We start from the raw sequence: 8,599 nt of genomic DNA, 5'->3' as shown, positions 1-8,599 counted from the left end.
CGCTGCCCGCCCGCTGCCCGCCCGCTGCCTGCCCGCTGCCCGCCCGCTGCCCGCCCGCTGCCCGCCCGCTGCCCGCCGCCTGCACCGCCGCTTGCAGACCTGATGAGACGCGGATTTCAATTTATCCCTTTGCAGGTTCAGCGTTAGAGATGTGATGCAATTCCTCAAACCATTGCAGTGAGAAAGACACTGAACAACCCGGAGCCTCTTCCCTCTTCACCCCGCTATTCATCAGGCATTAATGAGTTGGCTGTGTATTTTTCTCATGCTAAATGAAGAAGCTCAGGGACCAAGGACCTTCGCAAACCTTATCACCTCCCACTTTCCTGGACACCTGCCTCTTTCACCTGCCTTCTCCAGAATAAGAACGGACAATGATATTAATCTCCTCCTTTCTCCCCTGAAAATCTCAAGTCCTTTTAAAACAAAATGTTATGCTGCACACACACTTCACCTTAATAACAAGAAGGAGAAGATGAATGATACCTGAGAGGTATTTATCATGTCACCGATAGTACCGTTGGTGAACAAGGTGCGCTAAAAAACTACCTTGACTAGAACAGAATTAAAATGTGCACATTTCCCTGTGTTTAGGGAAACGGGGGAGCGCAGGGGAGCTGCTGGGGAAGGCTGGGGAGTGTTTTAAGAATCTGGTTGCAAACAACTGTTAGAATTGCAGATATACATTTAGCAGCTTTAATTCAGTCTTTGAATCTCCCAGGATTCATGGGTCGGTCAATAAGGTACTATGCATTTATCTTCAGAATTAAACCTGAATGCTGAGGTTTTGCCACTCCTGTATAAAAAGGTCCCAGGCCTGCACCTACTGTACTCGGACATCCAGGGTTACACAGACCTTGACGGATGTCGCTAGGTAGCTCTTTGCCAATGATCTTTGTGTTATAAAAACAGGGTTTCAGTCCCAAATGTCAATATTGTCCAAATCTTCCTTTCTTTCTGCAGGTAGCCAACAGTGTGTTTTCTGGTTTTTCTGTCTTCTCCATCCAGAGATGGTCTTGTGGGTATAAAGCCTGTGAAACATTTTGGAAATTAATATCGTTATGCAAATTGTTGCTAGAAACAGAGCACAGACCTACGCATTTGTGCGGTTTTGGCTGGGATAGAGTTAATTTTCTTCACAGTAGCTAGTATGGGGCTCTGTTTTGGATTTGTGCTGGGAACAGTGTTGATAACACAGGGATGTTTTTGTTACTGCTGAGCAGTGCTTACACAGAGTCAAGGTCTTTTCTGCTCCTCACCCCACCCCACCAGCGAGCAGGCTGGGGGTGCACAAGAAGCTGGGAGGGGACACAGCCGGGACAGCTGACCCCAACTGACCAAAGGGCTATTCCATGCCATATGACATCATGCTCAGCATATAGAGCTGGAGGAAGAAGAAGGAAAGGGGAGACGTTCGGAGTGATGGCGTTTTGTCTTCCCAAGTAACTGTTACGTGTGATCGACCCCTGCTTTCCTGGGGATGGCTGAACACCTGCCTGCTGATGGGAAGTAGTGAATGAATTCCTTATTTTGCTTTGCTTGCATGCACAGCTTTTGCTTTACTTATTAAACCGTCTTTATCTCAACCCACAAGTTTTTTCACTTTTACCCTTCTAATTCTCTCTCCCATCCCACCGGGGGGGAGAGCGAGCGGCTGGGTGGGGCTTAGTTGCCAGCTGGCGTTAAACCACGACAGTCCTTTTTGGCACCCAACATGGGGCTTGAATGATTCGAGATAACAACAGATTTGATTGGAATGTGCTAGATGTAATTTATAGCTGTTATTGCTGTTTAGCTATTAATTGACAGGCTTCTGTCCTTGCCATGGGGCTTGCTTGCTTTACTGTATATTAGAGCCTAGTGCTCATTAGTGGCTGCTTTTTGCTTTTGCTGCTTGCTGTACTGCTATACTGCATCTTACTCTACTGTGCCTGGGAACATTTTGATAACAGATATGGCCATGCGCCTGGGCTGCGCATCGCTGCTGCTTCTGTGCTGCTGCACTGAACTGGCTGGAACTCCAGCGCAAACTTGAGTCAAAAGGATTGTGACCTGTGGATGAGTCCACGCAGGACCAGGACACCCTGAAGCATCTGTGGCCGTGGATAACCCCAGGCCAGAGCAGGTATATCTCAGAGCGTCTGTGGTCATGGTTATGTCTGTGCCGCAGCAGGTATACCTCTGAAGGGATTGTGGCCCAAGGATAGGTCCACGCTGGAGAAGGTATACCTTGAAGCATCTGTGGCTGTGGGTAAGTCTATGCTGCAGCAGGTATACCTAAGTATCAGCGGCTGTGCATGAGGTCATGCTGGAGCCCTTCAAAGTGTGTGGCCATGGATAAGCCCACAACAGAGCAGGTACTCCCCTGGAGGGACTGCAGCCATGGGTAAGGCCATATTGGAGCAGGTTTACTTCTGAAGGGACTGTGGCTGAGGCCATGCTGGAGCAGGTGTATTTCTGAAGGCATTGTGGCCCATGGAGAAGGCCACGCTGGAATGGGTGCACCTCAAAGCATCTGTGGCTGTGGATAAGTCTATGCCGCAGCAAGTATACCCCTGGAGAGACTGTGGCTCATAGATAAGGCTCCACTTGGAGCAGGTACAACCCTAAGGGACTGCAGTCTGTGGATAAGTCCAAGCTGGAGCGGGGCAAGGGGAGGAGTTCATTGCAATGTTAAGCGTTATGGTCTGGTCCAAATGGGTTAGGGGTGGAGATTGTAATGGAAATACCTTTAAATTGTTGTAACTTGGGATTTGAGTTGCATGTTATGGGAATTACTATAGCAGAACCCTTTGTTGCTAGCCAGGCCAGGAGCAAGGGGAGGAGTTCATCATTGCAATGTTAAACCCTATAACCTGGCCCAAAGGGACCAGGAGTGGAGATTGCAATGGATCTACTTTTAAATAGATATAACCCATGGTGTGAGTTACATGTCATAGGAATTACTATAGCAGGAACCACCTGAACCAATGGAGGAGAAGCCTTACAAGAAACAGTGCAAGTGCAGCAGTGACCCAACCTGAGCTGGCTTTGGTGCCCAGTAACTCCATGCAACACACCACGTCTCCTGTCCTGGGTGACCACCATCACAGATGGAGCCCAACATCATGGACTAAATGAACTCAGTGGACATTTTATGGACATTTTACAAGGGCGGTCCATAGACCAAGGGAATGATATCTGTGTATTTTATCAAAGGATGGGAAGGGTGGTGGTGGTTAATGAGGTTGTATTGGACAGCGTGAGACCTGAGCATGACATAAATGCTATGGAATAAGGGGTGCTGGTTTTGGCTGGGGTAGAGTTAATTTTCTTCATTGTAGCTAGTATGTTTTGGATTTGTGCTGGGAACAGTGTTGATAACACAGGGATGTTTTTGTTACTGCTGAGCAGTGCTTACACAGAGTCAGGGCCTTTTCTGCTCCTCACCCCACCAGCGAGGAGGCTGGGGGTGCACAAGAAGCTGGGAGGGGACACAGCCGGGACAGCTGACCCCAACTGACCAAAGGGCTATTCCATAACATATGACATCATGCTCAGCAAATAGAGCTGGAGGAAGAAGAAGGAAAGGGGAGACGTTCGGAGTGATGGCGTTTTGTCTTCCCAAGTAACTGTTACGTGTGATCGACCCCTGCTTTCCTGGGGATGGCTGAACACCTGCCTGCTGATGGGAAGCAGTGAATGAATTCGTTATTTTGCTTTTGCTTGCATGCGCAGCTTTTGCTTTACTTATTAAACCGTCTTTATCTCAACCCACAAGTTTTTTCACTTTTACTCTTCCGATTCTCTCTCCCATTCCACCAGGGGGGAAGTGAGCGAGCGGCTGTGTGATGCTTAGTAGCTGGCTGGGGTTAAACCATGACAGTGTTGTAGATTCAGACAAGTCTCACAGAGATCAACTATAACGCTTGTCTAAATAACAGAATGGTTTGCGGAATCGGACAGGTACGCTGTATTTATTTAGATAAGCTTTTGGAGACCAAGAGGTGAAATTTGGCATATCAAATTATCAGCACACTGGCAGCTAAACCCTCTTCTGTCTGTTGCAAAGTGTTGTTGCATTTACCTGCTTTTTTTTTAGCGTGCTCAAGTCCCTCCTCAACCTTCTGGAGCCCCCATTTTAGGTGCCTGCTAGAATGTGAAAAACCACATCTTTAGGTAAGAGGAGCCTTAGCCTCATTGGGTGGAAAGGACATAAAAAGTGTCTGACATTATTAAACTAAGCATCCTTAGTCATCATGTGGCAACAAAGCACCTGGAGGAATTAAGTTTTGAAACAAAATAAGGTTAATAAAAGAAATGTTTGAGGTAGGGCATACAAAAGGTACAGGTTATACTAGTTGGAGATGCCTGTAATCTTCTGTCAGTGTGCTCAGAAGAAAGGACTGGCTTTCATATTTCTTCAGCTGAAGTAATCAAAAAAGGAGAGCACCAGTCACTCTTGTACTGATGCAGTCTAGCTTCAGTAGGCTGGAAAACATACTTGTATCCTAAAGGTGCTGCCCAGTAACTTCTTGTGAAACCATGTTTGCTTAAAGCAGTGAAGGGAACAATGTTGTTTGGGGAAATGCAAAAGTTGGGTGAAACCCCCCCCGATATATTGTGTTTCTGGCCCCATTCATTTGTATCTTACCCCTTTTCTGAGTCATAATCTTTATTAACAGTCCAGACGCTAATTTCAGCTGGATAAAAAGAGTTGTCATGGAAAAAGGTGACTCAGGTACAGGACCTGTAAGAGTAAAGACCAGGGCCATGTTGGCCAACAGAGTGTCTGAAGTGTGGATAGGCACTGTGCTAGGATTTTCCAAAGCAACCAGTGATTGCTTACCCTCCTCTAAAACAGGTTTACAAAAGGCAGTTCCTGAATATTGTCTGCAATACGTTGCTCAGCAAGAATAGACAAGTCAGTTTTAGGACATCGTGGCTGCAGGTAGAAAACATTGTGTGAGAGCGGAGTAGGTCTGCTTTTAGGGGAGTTGGTGGATATATTGCCATTTACAGTAGTTGATACAGCTGATTACCATGGTTACCACACAGAAGCACTATGCACTTGTTTGTAATTTTGGTTGCATGCTTAGAGAAAGAGAGAGGGAGGGATAAAAAGCGTATTTGAGAAGTGTAGCCTGTACTTAACTCATAGGGGTCTTGTAAGGTTGAATTAGCTAATATTTTCTGCTTTGCTTTGGAGATGTAAAAACTACTTACATTTTATTACTGTTATTTTTTTTTTTTATTTGGACGAATCTTTCTAGGTTTAAGAAGTCACATTTCTTAAATACCTTAACCTTTCAGACCTGTAGGAAGAATTTTATATTACAGGAAAACCTTTGCTCCTAAGGAGAAAAGAAGATAAATGATCCAGTAATTAAGGTGCTGAGCTGCACCTTAAAAGATCTCAGTTAAATTCCTGGCTCTGAGAAATCCTTCCTGGTAGTAAGTCACTTCTTCTTCTAATTAGGACTCAGTTTACCCTCAGTGAAGGGTAATACTTTCCTTTCTCATCTGGTCTACTTAGATTGTAAATTCAGAGACTAGAGACTGCCCTCAACTACCTGTTTGCATCTAGCGTGGCTGTAATAAGAAGCTGGTCCTAACTGTGTCTTGTGTTTCCTTGAATAACCGTATCAACCACGAACAATTTAAGGATGGGATAACTATTTTACTTGCGTTGTTTAGGTGTCTTCAGTGGACAGTCAAAAAGGCGAAGGAGATGTCATTGTAAATTAGCTACTTTTTCTGACTTTAGCTGTACAAACATTCATAGTCAACAGACTGCAGTTTTATTACAGAGTCATGGGAGCTATTTTACTCTGGTATCTTTAAATTAACCAAGGTGTTAACTAAGGTAGTAAAGAAAATGTCTCTTTTAAGCTTACTGAAGCTCCATGCAGACTAGGAAGGCAGATTCTCTCCTCGCAAATGCTCATGTAGCAACAGTGTCATCATTCTACATCAGCTGGACAGCTGGCTCGGTATCCTGATATTAAAGGGTAGATTCCCACTTTAAAACCCTAAGCAAAGTGGAGAAGGGATGTCTCAATTACTCTGATTCATCTTGAAATTGAGAATCAGGAGATTAATGAAAGCTTTAGTAGATGTGAATGGGAAGATAGGTAGAGAAATAAGCTTTTCCTCAATCCTTTTTGTGACAGGGTTATGTTAGAGGGTCACAACCCGTTATCCTATCTTGGAGCTGCTGGGCAGGATTGATATGAAACACTGGGAATATAGTCTGTCCAGATTCCAGAGGGCTTGCTTATGCTAAGCTCTGAAAAAGTAAAATATAGGCAGAATATGAACCAGCAGCTAAGGGTGCAAATTTTAGGCACATGGAATAAACCGGAAAGCATGTGAACTCCCTCTGCCATGCAGAATGGCTAAAAATGTTGCAGAAATCCAAGCTGAATGCTGGAGGCCTTTTCTTCTTTTTCGTCCTAAGCAGATCACTGGTAAAAATAATTTCTCTGCCACCAGAGAGCTCCTGCAAGAATGTACTCTAAAAGCTGATGGGATGGGCTAGTTGAATATATTATTTCTTGAAACATTTTAAAAAATATGTTTTTATTTGCTTTTGTTAAAGTAATGTTAAAGTAATAAGTGCTTTGTGTCTCTGGTATGTAACCTTGCCTCCAAACTATGCTGACCAGGTCTCCAGAACAAAGAACATTAATACATCCATGTGATCCCTGTAAAAACCACAAATGTATTATCCCTGATGCAGATTATTCCAAAGAAGAAAATCTTTTTTTCTCATGTTGGTAGGTATAACATTATATATGGCACTTCTAGTAAGAGTTTCTAAAATAGCTATGCTACATAAAAAGGTGAGAGGGATGAATAATTAGGTCTAGGCAAAGAAGAAGTATTTCAAAACATTTATCATAGAGCTGCATCACAAGAGAAATGGCATCCCAGTTTTAATTTGTCAATAAACTGGACAACTGGATGCAAAGAGGTCACTCTCACAGAACACGGATAGTCCGGCTGCCTTCCCCTGCACACATGCAATGAAATTTCTTTTCTTCTTTTTTACTTTCTTCTGCTACAGACGCATCTGAGACTTTGTTTCAATTACATTATTTAAAATTAATTGCACTTCTGAAGTTCCGTAGACATGAAGCAGAGGATATTCTGCAAACCCCATGAATGAAGATATTAATAAAGTATTCTGCATAAATATGCCCAGACTTACGCTGAGAAGGAAAAGATATTTGATCCGAGAGTTTTCTTGGACTGGAATAAATGGTCCAGGCCTCTGAGCAGTGGAGTGGTGACTGAGTGGTTGGCTTCAGTGTCTTTAGTTGTATATCAGGAAAGAGGTGACAGAAGGTACTGTAGATCTGAGAGCAGAGAGAGGCTGCTTCGGGTCACATCACCTCTTGTTTTAACTGGAGACTGGTTCTTCTCATTTGCCATTCAAAACTGTGGTTTTATAATAAGTGTCAGGACCTGTGGGTCAGCAGAGCAGTGGAAAGGCTGGCTGTCCCAGCTCGGTATGGCTGCAGCGAGTTCACCGGTGCTTCTTTCTGGCAGCCTGGTCACCTTGGCCATCAGCTCTCAGCCAGCTGTGCAGTCGGGGCCTTGGGCAGTGGAGGCATGGAGGCAGTTCCAGCTAGTGCTAGGTGCCTACGGTATATTGCCTGTGCTTTAGTCCAAACTATTTCACACCAAGGGGCCTCTTCTAAACACTGAATTAGGTGGACTCTTTCAAAACTTCATGGGTGATAGCCCTGGAAGTAGAAAGTCTTCATGACTCACTGAGTATTGTCTGTGAGGAATGATTGAAGCCATCTACTCACAATCCCACTAATCCCCTGCCATGTATCCGAGACGGGACATCAGAATTCCTCCGATGACTGTATCAAATGCTGCGCTCAAGTCCTGCATGAGGAGTTATTTTTCAGAGTTCCGATAAAGGGAAATGTAGGTTATTATGAGAAATGGATATAAATTTAATAACAAGGTCTGATATAAGCAGGAAGGCTTTTTACATTGTCTGTTCTACTAAGATTACGGACAGCCTCTGTAATGTGATGTGCCAGCAAAGCAGAAAAATGTTTTATGCTATTACAGCCTGGTGTTGGGAGTGTGGATCTTCCCTTTTCAGTGATTCAAGTGTAGTGGAAAGAGATTTGTGTGCAAATAGCAGAAACAAACAAACAAACACAAATTCAATAGCTGAGAAAATCTTTGGATACTATGACTGTTTTCCTAGAAAAGCTAGTAAAGTGTGTCAAAGTGAATGCTCCAAAAATCTAACTGTCCTTTTAGAGTTAATTCAGGAATTTCACTGATTTAAACAGAAAGCTCTGTAGGTGGGACATGGCCTCTTAATATAGGACTTGAGCAGTTTGCTACCTGATGCTTTGTGACCATTTGCAGCCTTGAGGAAGTTATTCACAGCAAGAGGAACAGATGCTGTTGGAGTTTTGTACAATTGGGCATTTTGAGGAAGAACTGCTGTTGAAGTAAGAGAGAATAGCACTTCTTCTGTGAAAAGGCTGATTTACATTTAAGTCAGTAACCGTTGCATTGACGATTGCTACAGAACATAGATGTAGCAGATACGCTGAGTGTAGAATTAATTAGCAAAAGTTTT

This window comes from Platalea leucorodia (assembly GCF_965183815.1).
Source record: "Platalea leucorodia genome assembly, chromosome: 3".
NCBI classification, from domain to species: domain Eukaryota; kingdom Metazoa; phylum Chordata; class Aves; order Pelecaniformes; family Threskiornithidae; genus Platalea; species Platalea leucorodia.
Note: the sequence above shows the minus strand (reverse complement) of the source record.